Source organism: Pteropus vampyrus, unplaced genomic scaffold (genome assembly GCF_000151845.1).
Source record: "Pteropus vampyrus isolate Shadow unplaced genomic scaffold, Pvam_2.0 Scaffold36, whole genome shotgun sequence".
In the NCBI taxonomy this organism is placed as follows: domain Eukaryota; kingdom Metazoa; phylum Chordata; class Mammalia; order Chiroptera; family Pteropodidae; genus Pteropus; species Pteropus vampyrus.
In genome coordinates this window covers 11021418-11036007 of record NW_011888817.1, presented here as the reverse complement: position 1 = coordinate 11036007, position 14590 = coordinate 11021418, and the positions used below count along the sequence as shown (strand labels likewise).

The following is a 14590-nucleotide window of genomic DNA, read 5'->3' as shown; positions in this document are numbered from 1 at the left end:
AGGCCCTTCTGGTTTATAACTGATTTTATTTTCTGCAATTGAATTTTGAATTTTGAGGTCCAATCAATTTGAGTTCTTTACAAGTATAATTTTGTTACCAGTGAAATGGTTTGAATTTAAGTTTCATGGAGTAAGTTTGCATGCAGTTTGAGTTTTTAAAATTAATTTTTGTCGGAAATATTTTATTATTCTGATTTTTTTTTTTGGTGGTAGCAGTTGTAAGGCTAGAACCGCTTGTTCATAAATGAGTTTATTATTGGGTTTCCTCATGCTTCAATTGATGGATGATGGGGAAGACACACCTGTAGCACAATGCTCTTTTTTTTTTTTGCAACGATTTTGGGTATAATTATCATGGAATACAAAAGTGGGAGACATAGAAGTAGAGAATTTAGTTCATGTCTCTCAGTGTAATTGATTTGAATATATTCAGCCAGAATGTGTGCTTATGGGGAATTAAAGGATCAGCAGTTTACAAATGTTGCCATTATAATCGGATCTGAAAAAGAAATGATAGAACCCACTGAGTGATGTGAGGTGATGGGGGAGGGAGGTGTATCTTTTGACAGGAATCCAAATGCCTAGGGTTTTCTGTAATGTGAAATGGAGTGGGAGTGCTGGGCTGGGCAAAAAGCCACCAGTTCCAGGATCAAAATTATCAAAATAATTATAATAACTGCCATTTATTGAGCATTAACGGTGTGCTAAGCGCTTTACTAAGAATTTATCTGTGTTATTTTATTTAATCTCAAAGGATCTTCTGCAGCAGGTTGTGCTAAGTTGTCGATTGTCTACCTGGCATCATCACCACCTGTTGTCAAGTGTCTCTTGCATTGCAGAAGAGAAACTGGGACCTACATTTCCCAGAATGCCCTTCCTCAGATGGTTCCTAATTGGCTTCAGTCAAGAGAGATGCTCCTGGGAGATTTGGAAAGTGGTGAAGGAGGTGAGACCATTATTCTCTGAAAGGAGTTTCATACAGATGCATAGACATGAGGTTTGGTGCACCTAGAAGATGAACTTCCTGAGATTAACCTGCATCATTCCTTCAGCGTAAGAAGGTTAGCAGGAGCTTCCCAGGGAAAAATATCCACTATAGTGATGTAGCCAGGGTCCTCCATGTAGCTTCCCCAACTGTTGCTTTCCCAGCCCTTCTGACAGCTGTGACAGCTTCTAATTCTCTTCATTAAAGCCCTTTCTACTTGGACTATATAGAGTGGCTTCTGTGTTTTTGATTAGACCCTGAGTAATACTGATGTGTTATTCTTATTTCTGTTTTTCAGATGGGTAAACTGAGGTTTAGTGAGGTGAACTGCCTAAACACATGCAGAAAATGGCAGAATGAGATTTAAACCCAGGTCTGCCTGATGCATGATCTAAATCACCAGACTCCACCATTTCTGAACATAATCTGGAGATCCAGGAGCTTGAACTCTTCTTACAACCTCATACATGCAAAGCTTACTCTCTCCCAGAACTACTGCCCCTGCATTAACTACCACTGTGGATGTCCTGCTTAGAGGCAGGATCTGCCACTTGCTGGTCCGCTTAAATTGCGTGGGAACCAGCCAGCTTTGGTGCCCTTCCTTGTTAGAGACCCAGACAACTTCTGGGGATTCATAAACCTGTGGATGAAAACAAAGAATGTATTTTCATAGCTTGACTTGCTCATACCAATTGCCATTATAGAGGGCAGGTTTTTGCACTGATGATTTTAGGGACATCTAAAATTATTCATAATAAATGGCCACATAACAAGATAATGCTGGTTACATCAGAGAAGAAGTAGTGGAGTGGCTATTGGGAATGCAGTAATTTATAACCTTTCTATTGTACATTTCAGTTGTTACAATATGCATGTATTATTTTACAATTTGAAAAACATCCTATAAAAAACCTGAAAATGATATGAAAAAGTATGTCCACTTTGACACAATGGCATGTGGCATGATGTATGTGGGGGTGATACCAAGTTGACAACAGACATCTATAATGTCGCATAGTGTGTTTTGAGTGATGGCATAGGACTTGTTGTATATGGTAGCAAGCAGAAGAGCAGTGGTTCGCAAAGTTATATTTAGTTACATTGTGGATGTTATGTTTGATATGACTGTTAGTTACCGGTGGGGAGACTGGAATATGTGGTTGGATATATGGATATGTAGCTTGGAGAAGAGGGCTTGCCTGGTGATCAATATACACATGAGAGTCATGAGCATATAAATAGTATTTAAAGCCATGGGACTACATGAGATGTTTCGGTCAGCTTTTGTTAGGTTATGCTGCAGTGACAAACAGTCCCTACATCTCCGTAGTTCATAAACAACACATGTTTATGTCCCCTTTCCTTTAGCTGTTCTCTGCAGGTCAGATGTCATGTCCCTGCTCTGCGTGTCGTCTTCTTTCTGGCAGCTGGGCTGAAGGAATGGCCCTTATCTAGGGTTTGTGGTTCTCGGGGCAGAATAATATGATAGCGCCAGGAGCTCTGTTCAGGTGTGGCACACGTCACTAATTGGTTTCATCAGAACAAAGGACTGAATACTATACGAATGCTTTTCTCTCCAATAGTCACATCCGCACCCTTAGACACCATGTTCTCCAGTACGCACAATACCTGTATGTGCCCTGCCAGGCTGGGCCTATCATGTCCTCAGCTGAGTGGCCCTGACACATGGCCTTTGGAGTTGGAGATGTGTTTCTTCTCCCTAAGCATGTCTCCTATGTGTGTGGAACATGTGACCACGTCCTCCCTTTGCTGATGTTCTAGCTGGGGGATCCTGAGGCTGCTTCCAACAATCCTCTCTCGGGTTCATGGAGGTCCTCTCCTGCCCGGATCTTGAGTTTTCTCTCCTAATTTCTAGATGATGCTACTGCTGGAAGGACTAAGATGGGGGAAGGGGACAGGATAGGGGAGAGCAGGCATCTAAGATGAAGTAGATTTGGAAAACCATCAGCATCTAATCCCCAAAGAGTAGGGAAGAAAAGATGGTCTTTCTCCAGGAGAACAATAAAGAGGTTAAAACAAATGTGTGATTGTGCTGTTGAGTGCCATGTCCTTGAGTGTGGATGACGAGGGCCATCAGCAAGGGGAGGAGGCAGCTTTTCTGTGGGAGGGGAAGAAGGTAGCAGGGAGAAAAGCCAGAGACCGGGCCCACAAAAGCAAGTAGAGACCCAGTGTCAAAACAGGATCACAGACACACAGAGAAAGCCTGACTTGACAATGCTGACAAGGAACAGAGGCAGGGATGAGGTGGGATGGAGAGATAGACAGTTGGAGCATCAGAGAGAACAGAGAGAGAAGCAGGTTGAGGAAGAGTCAGAGAGCTTTTCTTCCTGTTGGCTTTTACTCAGGAGGCTGAGGGCCCTGGCAGATGCTATGAGGGATGGTCCCAGGTAGGTGTTAGTAAGTGGGTGTCGGTAGGAAAAGCTCAATCAGTAAATGTGGATACACATTAAGTGTCAGCTGGAAGGTGCCAGTCAGTACATTCCAGTCAATAAAGGACAGTCAGTAAATATCAACCAGCAATTCAATTAAGCAATCCAAGAAGCATGGACTGGTCACTCTTGGGGTGCCAGGCATGGTGCTGGGCATTTTGGGGTGGGAAGAGGAGATAAGGCAGAGCTCAGGTTCTCACAGGACAGGAGAACACATCACCATGAATAAAATGCCACTATTTAACATTCGCTGAGTAAGCACTGAGCCTAGTGGTTCAACATGTATCACCTACCTGAGACCTCCCAACACCCCAGAAGGTAGGTTTAGTATCCCCATTTTACAGAGGAAGAAACTGAGGCTCAGACAGGTTAAGTTAATGTCAAACACAGTCAGGGTTTGTACCCAGGTCTATTGGATCCAGGGACAGTGCTGGCTCATAGTGCTTTGTGACATCTCCAACCAACAACAGAGGATTGAAGTACAAAGTGTGAAGTTTTTCTGGTGGGGTGTCATTGGAGGAAGTGAGAATTGCTGGGAGAGCAGCTTGAGAAGTGGGAACTGCTGGGCAAAGTCAACTGATCCAGGCTCAGTTTATATTTCCCTGCTCAAGTCCTGGCATCAGCCATTTCTTTCAAGAGCTGTGGTTCCTTTTAGTGGTGTTTAGGAACCAAGATCTCGGTGCTTAGTGTGCTAGTTGCTGTGGGGATTTCTTTGCCTCTATACCCTCTCAGCAGACAGAACTGGAAGATGGAGGTACGTATTTTTATCTATACATACTTACATGTATGCATGCATAGGTATACATACTACTCTATCTACTTCTGTATTCATATCTATATCTATCTATATACTACAAACGCTGCAGTCACCCTGATACCTCCAATACCTCAGGGTTCATTCCAGCCTCCCTCTTTCACATCTAACATTTTAGCAGTTGGGGTATGAACCAGCCACAGTGACTGCTATGCTAGGGTGGGAGGCTGCTGTCTGTCTTGTCTGAATAGAGACTGCCAGAGATGCAACTTGAGCTGTTAGAAATGCCTGTAGCAGTGAATGACATGGAAGACCTTACCCCCACCTTGGGAATCTGGAAAAAGACAATGTGACACATGTAAGCCAGTTCTGAGACTTGACTGGAAGACCTGAAGCTTTCTTTGCCTTCAGTGTAGGGAGTAGGGGTATGGGAGCAGTGTCTGCTGCTGGGGGAGCTCAGGAAAGCCCAGCAACTTCTCCCTCAGATGGATGAGCAAATATAAGGCTGCTCATGACTCATCAGCATGAGTTGGGTTGGAAGAGCATTCGAGCTCTCCCGCACAAAGCTAAATGTAGCAGGCCATCACCTGCTCATTTTCCCTCAGTTCTTCCCTCTGCAGCCTCATGGCAGGGTGGGCCACAGGGCTGGCAGTGCTACGTACTAGGAGCATGGTGGTATCCTGGCTGCAGCTCTGAGAGAGAGTGTCTGCAGAGAGATGCCACCTAGAAGGCAAAGAAGGGAATGCCTGGAGTCGGGAGCCCAGAGATGTTCATATTATTACAAAGTTTTCTTCAGGACCATATGTACTCCACCTCTGCACCCTCATCTTAAAGTTTGACTCTGAGCGAGCATTTGCAAATCCTTGAAGAATGAATGAATGTTCAAGAAACACCCAAGGATGAGGGCAGGACAGAAGAGCCTGGAAGACCACATTTCTACAGCTCTAGCTGAGTCCAGTCGATTCTTGTTGCCTTGAGAAAAAGTCCTTATCCCCCTTCAGCATCTGGACTCTGGAAGGACTGGTTCAGATGGCTGAGGTTATTTTTGTCACTCATTGAGCAGAGACAAATAACCACAGATGATGGGAGCCCCATGGTTGAGGGTGAGGACTCCCAGAGGGAAAGATGCTCCATGGGGTCTCAATCTGGGAGACTGGGCTACTCACTATGCTGGAACTCAAATCTAATGATCTAGAACATGGTCCCCAACCTTTTTGGGACCAGGGACCAGTGCTCCTATGAGAATCTAATGCCCGATAATCTAAGGTGGAGCTGAGACGATGATGCTAGCATTGGGGAGTGGCTGCAAATACAGATGAAGCTTCTCTCACTTGCCTGCTGCTCACCTCCTGCTGTGTGGACTGTTTTGTAACAGGCCACTGACTTGCACTGGTCTGTGGCCCAGGGATTGAAGACCCATGATCTAGAATATAAGGTAGAGAATTCATGGCTGGGACAAGACTGAGGCCATTGGCAGAGAGGGCACAAGGCCAGAGTTGGGGCAGGACTGGGATCCTGAGGCTGCTTCCAACAATCCTCTCCCGGGTTCATGGAGGTCCTCTCCTGCCCGGATCTTGAGTTTTCTCTCCTAATTTCTAGATGATGCTACTGCTGGAAGGACTAAGATGGGGGAAGGGGACAGGATGGAGAGAGCAGGCATCTAAGATGAAGTAGATTTGGAAAACCATCAGCATCTAATCCCCAAAGAGTAGGGAAGAAAAGATGGTCTTTCTCCGGGAGAACAATAAAGAGGTTAAAACAAATGTGTGATTGTGCCGTTGAGTGCCATGTCCTTGAGTGTGGATGACGAGGGCCATCAGCAAGGGGAGGAGGCAGCTTTTCTGTGGGAGGGGAAGAAGGTAGCAGGGAGAAAAGCCAGAGACCGGGCCCACAAAAGCAAGTAGAGACCCAGTGTCAAAACAGGATCACAGACACACAGAGAAAGCCTGACTTGACAATGCTGACAAGGAATAGAGGCAGGGATGAGGTGGGATGGAGAGATAGACAGTTGGAGCATCAGAGAGAACAGAGAGAGAAGCAGGTTGAGGGAGAGTCAGAGAGCTTTTCTTCCTGTTGGCTTTTACTCAGGAGGCTGAGGGCCCTGGCAGATGCTATGAGGGATGGTCCCAGGTAGGTGTTAGTAAGTGGGTGTCGGTAGGAAAAGCTCAATCAGTAAATGTGGATACACATTAAGTGTCAGCTGGAAGGTGCCAGTCAGTACATTCCAGTCAATAAAGGACAGTCAGTAAATATCAACCAGCAATTCAATTAAGCAATCCAAGAAGCATGGACTGGTCACTCTTGGGGTGCCAGGCATGGTGCTGGGCATTTTGGGGTGGGAAGAGGAGATAAGGCAGAGCTCAGGTTCTCACAGGACAGGAGAACACATCACCATGAATAAAATGCCACTATTTAACATTCGCTGAGTAAGCACTGAGCCTAGTGGTTCAACATGTATCACCTACCTGAGACCTCCCAACACCCCAGAAGGTAGGTTTAGTATCCCCATTTTACAGAGGAAGAAACTGAGGCTCAGACAGGTTAAGTTAATGTCAAACACAGTCAGGGTTTGTACCCAGGTCTATTGGATCCAGGGACAGTGCTGGCTCATAGTGCTTTGTGACATCTCCAACCAACAACAGAGGATTGAAGTACAAAGTGTGAAGTTTTTCTGGTGGGGTGTCATTGGAGGAAGTGAGAATTGCTGGGAGAGCAGCTTGAGAAGTGGGAACTGCTGGGCAAAGTCAACTGATCCAGGCTCAGTTTATATTTCCCTGCTCAAGTCCTGGCATCAGCCATTTCTTTCAAGAGCTGTGGTTCCTTTTAGTGGTGTTTAGGAACCAAGATCTCGGTGCTTAGTGTGCTAGTTGCTGTGGGGATTTCTTTGCCTCTATACCCTCTCAGCAGACAGAACTGGAAGATGGAGGTACGTATTTTTATCTATACATACTTACATGTATGCATGCATAGGTATACATACTACTCTATCTACTTCTGTATTCATATCTATATCTATCTATATACTACAAACGCTGCAGTCACCCTGATACCTCCAATACCTCAGGGTTCATTCCAGCCTCCCTCTTTCACATCTAACATTTTAGCAGTTGGGGTATGAACCAGCCACAGTGACTGCTATGCTAGGGTGGGAGGCTGCTGTCTGTCTTGTCTGAATAGAGACTGCCAGAGATGCAACTTGAGCTGTTAGAAATGCCTGTAGCAGTGAATGACATGGAAGACCTTACCCCCACCTTGGGAATCTGGAAAAAGACAATGTGACACATGTAAGCCAGTTCTGAGACTTGACTGGAAGACCTGAAGCTTTCTTTGCCTTCAGTGTAGGGAGTAGGGGTATGGGAGCAGTGTCTGCTGCTGGGGGAGCTCAGGAAAGCCCAGCAACTTCTCCCTCAGATGGATGAGCAAATATAAGGCTGCTCATGACTCATCAGCATGAGTTGGGTTGGAAGAGCATTCGAGCTCTCCCGCACAAAGCTAAATGTAGCAGGCCATCACCTGCTCATTTTCCCTCAGTTCTTCCTTCTGCAGCCTCATGGCAGGGTGGGCCACAGGGCTGGCAGTGCTACGTACTAGGAGCATGGTGGTATCCTGGCTGCAGCTCTGAGAGAGAGTGCCTGCAGAGAGATGCCACCTAGAAGGCAAAGAAGGGAATGCCTGGAGTCGGGAGCCCAGAGATGTTCATATTATTACAAAGTTTTCTTCAGGACCATATCTACTCCACCTCTGCACCCTCATCTTAAAGTTTGACTCTGAGCGAGCATTTGCAAATCCTTGAAGAATGAATGAATGTTCAAGAAACACCCAAGGATGAGGGCAGGACAGAAGAGCCTGGAAGACCACATTTCTACAGCTCTAGCTGAGTCCAGTCAATTCTTGTTGCCTTGAGAAAAAGTCCTTATTCCCCTTCAGCATCTGGACTCTGGAAGGACTGGTTCAGATGGCTGAGGTTATTTTTGTCACTCATTGAGCAGAGATAAATAACCACAGATGATGGGAGCCCCATGGTTGAGGGTGAGGACTCCCAGAGGGAAAGATGCTCCACGGGGTCTCAATCTGGGAGACTGGGCTACTCACTATGCTGGAACTCAAATCTAATGATCTAGAACATGGTCCCCAACCTTTTTGGGACCAGGGACCAGTGCTCCTATGAGAATCTAATGCCCGATAATCTAAGGTGGAGCTGAGGCGATGATGCTAGCATTGGGGAGTGGCTGCAAATACAGATGAAGCTTCTCTCACTTGCCTGCTGCTCACCTCCTGCTGTGTGGACTGTTTTGTAACAGGCACTGACTTGCACTGGTCTGTGGCCCAGGGGTTGAAGACCCCTGATCTAGAATATAAGGTAGAGAATTCATGGCTGGGGCAAGACTGAGGCCATTGGCAGAGAGGGCACAAGGCCAGAGTTGGGGCAGGACTGGTATTTGTGGTCTGGGATTGGTTGGGCCTGCAGGTGTGAGCCACATGATCTCAGCTGTGGTGTGTGTGGGATGAGGTGGTGGTCCTGGGGGGAGCAGGGAGCTTGGGGAGGGGCTTTAATTCTTGTGCTATGTGAGAGAGCTCATTTATTTCCTGTGGCCTCTTAAAGAGCTTCCTAGAGCCCTTCCTATTTCTCTTCATTGGCTTCAATTTTACAAACAGAACTTGCTGGTTTCTCTTTGAGGGGCTTCAGGATTATCCCCTCAGTGAGTTCTTTTCAGAGGTGGCCTTTTCTGTCCTGTAAACTTTTCTCTCTAGCCACCTTACCCCAGCCTCCTTTCCTCCCAGGTGGAGTTTTATGTCTACCTTCCGACATTGTCGTCCAGATGTTCTTGTGTTGCAGCACAGGCCCAAACACTGGAAAGCTGTTCTGTATTGATCCTGCTGTGGCTTTGGGCCTCCGCGAGCCTCATGGGGCTCATCAGGCCTGGGCACCCTGATGGGGACCCCACAGATCTGCGGCTCGTGAAGTTGGCCTCAGCCTCTGCCTGGTGGGGCTTTACTTTCTCATTTTTAGTAAAAACATATGACTCTCCCAAATTTCTCTTTTTTTAGTTTGGCATTCAACACCCAGAATAACCTGACATTGGATGAATTTTCTAGCCCTGCCTCCCACTAATCCTCCCTCTTTGTGAATCTTAAGGTCAATATGCTTGATATCTTTATGCCTCTTCACACTTTGGTTATTTCTATTTCTTCTTTTGATTAAATTTTTTCAATCTATTTATGTATTGTTTGGTTGAGGTATATCTTGGTTCTTTTGCTAACTTTATCCCACCCTCCATCTGTTGAAATCCTGTTCATTCCACAAATGCCACCTCTCACAAAGAAAGAGTCTTCCATGATTTTCCTAGTCACTCCTTCTGGGCTCTTTTTAGAGAAGTGATTAGCCCTTGCTCAGGTGTTGTGTGTATGCTCATCTATTCCACCAAGTTCTGGGGACTTTCTCCTGTGGACAAGGGCTGTACCATGTTTGCACAAAAAGGCCTGGCGTGCTGTGGGAAATCATCCAAAAGGATTTCATTTAATTAAACAGAATCATTTCCCATGGGTTTCTTTTTCTTCCCATTTTGCCCTGATTTGCTAATGCCTGGTCCTTCACAACACATCAGCAAGTTCTTGGCTGTTCAAAGTGTAGTCCAGAAATCATTATCCACATCAGCCACATCATCAACAGGGAGCGCGTTAGAAATGCCAAACCTCAGCCTCCACCCTAGGCTAGGAATCAGAATCTGCATTTTAACAGGATGGCCAGGTGATTCCTAAGCACGCCAGTGTAGCCTACTGGGGGCTGTAATTAGAGAGAGGTGAGGAAGGACTGCCGCGTATAACTGTGCAGGTTATACATTGCACAGAGATGCCTGGCTGAGGGGACAAGTGAGGGCTGAAAGCCAGCCTGGGCTGCATTTGCCCAGCTGGGAGACTGCACTGTCAGCCCAGAAGGGGCGCCTTCTAAAAACTCATGCAAAGGCTCCACGTGGGCTGTGGGTGGGAGTGGGAGAGGGGTGGGGTTAGGTTGCCTTTTCTGCTGAGTCCCATTGTCACAGCTTTATCTTTTATTGGTTTCTAACTCTTTCCCTGACAACAACGACCTGAAAAAAAAATGCGTATTTTGTGTACCAGCCCTCCTGGCCTTTGATCTTTCAATTCCTCGAATATGTCTGGTTTCTTCCGTCCTTAGGCCCATTAACAGTTCTTCCTTCTGCCCTCCATCTTCCTGTCTTTCTTCTCTGTGCTGCCTCGGTCTACCCCCAATCCAATACTAACTCCTGTTTTAATCATTCGAGTCTCAGCTTAAATGTCACTTCCTCAGGAAAGCTTCTCTCCTTCTCCAGATTACATCAGACCCCGGCTTGTTTGCTGTCAGAGCTCCCTGTACCTCTTCATGGCATTTATCTCCATTTATAATTAAATAACTAATTGCATAATTAGCTGTTCCATGTCTGTCTCCGCCCTCTCCTTGATGCAATGCCTCAGGAACTGTAAACCCAGCTCCTAGTTCAGTAATTTGCTCAAAGGTGCTCAAAGAACGTTTGTTAAATGAATAAGACTATAAAGACACTAGCCAGGACTATCTAGGTCAACTTATTCTCTTCTTTCTTTGTCACAGGTATTTCTATTGCTACAACTTGGGCTTGGATCCTGGTTACTCTGGTGTATTAACCCAACCCGCGGCAGCTCTTTTGATGCCTCTGGATGCTGTATGTTCTCTAAGTGAACAAAGAGACCATCTGGCCAAAACCTGGTCCTGATGAGAACTGAATACCATTTCCCTTTCCACCTGCCTCTGGCGTGGTCTGTGCTTTTGCGCTGGTTCGTCTGACCAGATAGCAAAGATATTAATGGTCTTTTCTGCTGAGTCCCATTGTGTTTCATGTATACAGAGGTGGCACAGTACGAAAGGAGAGCCTAGAATCTGATACTAGACTTGACCCTAGCCTTGACTTTGGGTAAGTTCCTCTTTTTTTGGGGGGGGGAGGGCATCTATAAAAAGAGGAGTTGGGTTAGGTTGGGAATGGCAACTCTATGGCACATATGCTATCATTCCCCTTCTTGTACCTGTGGCAGACAGAATTAATTGATCATTGAATTTTTTCTTGCTGACTCCAGACAGAACCTTAGTGCTCTCATCCAGTTGATCGGAGGTGGCACTCATGTCGAACTCTATTTGCCATCTGAGGACCAGATGTTCCCTAAGGTTCTCTCTTTCTCAGGTGTTTGAAGATTTTGCTCCCTCTGCTTTCTAAGGAAGACCTTGTCAGTCAGTGCTCAGCTCTCTCAAAAGCCTCCTGCCTCTTACACCCTCCATGGCAACCATGGGAACTACTCTTTGCTGAGAACTTTTGACATTCCTCTTCTTGCCCATGTTATGAAAGAAGGCTGTGCCAGATGCGTGCAGGTCAGCCTCAAAGGTCCCCAAACTGACCAGAGTTTCAATTCAATTCATTTGACCATATGTTGAGCAGTAAATCTTTAATATTTAAAGAAAATGACTTGAGCCCTCTCCTTTCTGAAAATTTTAGGGGCAGTTTTTGTTCTCATGCTTAACTTTCAATGCTGACTTTTGCTTCTCCTGGCTTCTCAGTTATGTGCTTGTCAGTTTCCCTCTTTAGCTGTCCCTCTGTGTCCCATGCTGGACAAGGCCTCTTTCCTTTTATTCCTCTCAAAGCATCATCATCACATGGCTGCTGTCATACGTTAGACTTTTCCTGACGGTTCAGAGTAATGGGAGAGCAGAGGAGGGGTTACAGCACAGCACCAGAAACACAAACACTTTAAACTTGAAAATTCAGCATCTTGTTTCTCCAAGTCCTACACTGACCCAGAGATATTTACTGTCCACCTTTCCTCCTCAGGCCCTCAGCCTACTTCCTGGGTCCATCAACCCATATACCCCTTTTCACACATTCCCCAAGTCCTTCTGTTTTCCCAAGAGCTATATGCATCCTCTTCTGGACTGTCCAGGAGAACTTGAATGTTTTCTTACCTTATTATACAATTCAGCTCCCTCTTTGTTGTGCCTGCTCCTCTGGACCATACCTTAGGGATCATCACATTCCACTCCTAAGAAGTGCCTCCACATATTTTCCTCTAGGATGTAAAGGTAGCTATGGTCAGTTCTTATTTTGAATAGTAATCATTGTTTCCTCTCCATACCAAAGATCAATAAGACATGTTCTTGCCTTCAAGGGGCTCACAGCTGGGTGGTAGACACAGACAAGTAAATCATCAGTTACCTTGTGAGATTAGCAGAGAGAGGACCAAGTAAGAGAAGTGCAGGCCCATGGGTGGGAATGGAGTTGGAAAAAGCTTCCCAGAAGATTTGTGCCTAAGATGAGTCATAAAGGCTGTGTAGGAGTTAGAAGTTAGATTGGTGAAGGGTAGAGGAGGAAGTAAGGCACTCCAGGTAAAGGAAACTGCCTGCTCAAAGGCCTGGAGTCTTGAAAGAGCATCGTGAAGTCTTTAGTTCAGTACTTTTCCAGGGCAAGGGGTAGAGTAAGAGCTGGGGCTTGAGAGATAGGCAGGGGCAAGTCTCAGGGGACTTTGGTGGAACTCCTATAGACCATTAATCTGGGGGAGTGAGAGGGTGAATTTAGGAAGGCCAGCGGGCAGCCACTGGTGTAGAAGCTAGATTGGGGCAGAAAGAGAGGGTTGACGGGGAGTCTAGGGAATTATGTTTTGCTAGACCCTGGGAGAAGGATTAAGAGTCTAATCAAGATCAGTGGCAGTTTCGATGGAGGTAAGGCAGGACCTGAAGGACATTTATGGGATGGATGTGGTTGGATTGGCTCAGCTTGGGTAAGCATGAGCTTTGTCTCTGCTCTAGAAGCTGTAGAAGTAGGCAGCAGTGTCAGCAACAAAGACGTGAATGGAGGAAGACCAGAAACCCAAAGGCCTAAGGCGATACCAGGCTCAGGAGCTATAGAAATGTCTGGATTCTGGGAACAAAGAACTGAGGATCAAGCTCAGGAAAGTTCAGGTGACTTCTGAGTGATTTGTGTTTTGCTAAAGCCAGTTTTATTGGCGCCTTAATCAAAAAGATTAAGGTTCGTTCCCCAAATTACTTAACATATAAATGAGAGGAGAATGGATTCAAATCCTTCCTGTTGGACTCCAAAGCCACCTCATCCCATCGTCTCCTATGTGTTACTGGGAAAGGCTTTCCCCTGACTCTGGATGCTTCTTCCTGTGAAAAGAGTTCAATTAATGTAACTCTTTTCACCCCATTTATTTTTGCTATCCTGGGGAGATGGAATGACTCTTATCTTACCAATTTGTAAATTTAGGAAGAATAACAGAGCATGCCTGTGAGGTATCTCTTCTCTCTCGGGAGTGATCTGGCCCTAGAGGAGAACCTGAGGGCTCTGTCCCACTATATGTCTTGATGTGGTGGCCTACCACCCGGAAGTCTGTCTTGGTCAGCACTGCCATGACACTAAACCCAGGAATCATTCTCCGGCCCATCACCTCTCACGTTAAGCTACGTTTTCCAACTTGGCTTCTGTCAATAATAATGTTCATGTTTTGATCTCTATCTATTTGGTTTATTAAAATTTTTTTTTTTTTTGTATAATAAGGACTAAGCCAAGAAAATGACTGCTACTTACTGGTTACTGAAAACAAAGATAGTAATAACAATAATAAGAATAAGAATAGAAATAGTTCCCATTTACGGAGATTTTACTATATGCTATTATCCTTGCATGAATTACCTAGACACTCCAGCAACAGCCTGAGGAAGTAGGAGCTATTATTATCTCTGCTTTACAGTTAAGGAGACTAACTTAGAGTGACTTGGATGTTAAGCAATGTGCCAGGTCACACAACTAGTCCACGGTAGAACCCCCCTCTAGCCAAGACCAAAGCCAAGACCTAACCACCAGGCTATACAGCCTTCAGGAGAGAAAAGGTCCATGGACATGGTGTCAATGGGGAGGGCTTCCCGGAGGAGGGGTGAACAGAGGACCTGAGCTAAATCTCGAAGGATACACAGACAAATACTTTGAGCTGCTGGTTTAGCAATTCTGTTTTGCTCTGTTCATTGGGAAGGCCCAATGGTATGTGCTCCATAACTCTTGGGTGCCTCTCCCTTGAATTTAGATATCATATCATTTGTTTAACTTGCTGAATAAAGTAATTAGTACCTGAGAGCCTGCCTGCCTGGCAGAATATATTGGTGCGGAAAACGAAAGTTTATGCCTTCAGGCCGTGCAGTAGAATTTGATTTAATTTGTCCCAAGGTTAGGGAAGACGGTGGGGGACTTCAGCATCTCCTTCATCTCAGTCATGGAATTAATTCATCTGAGGGTGGAGGGAGGCAGCGCTGGGCCGTTTCAGCACTAATGGGACTCCAGAAGCTTTCCAACTGGGGTCTGACTTGCTTTATGGATGCTGCTGAGCAGCAAC

At 45.7% G+C, this 14590-nt stretch overlaps 1 long non-coding RNA gene across 1 annotated transcript in view; it reads left to right on the top strand.

Moving 5' to 3' along the window:
* The window catches only part of LOC111738205, a 93905-nt gene extending 80740 nt beyond the window's left edge, over positions 1–13165 (top strand). The window contains exons 4-5 of the long non-coding RNA XR_002779766.1: positions 840–946; positions 13011–13165. This is a non-coding gene — a long non-coding RNA (uncharacterized LOC111738205). The remainder of the gene's footprint in view (positions 1–839; positions 947–13010) is intronic.
* Positions 13166–14590: the final 1425 nt, after the last annotated feature.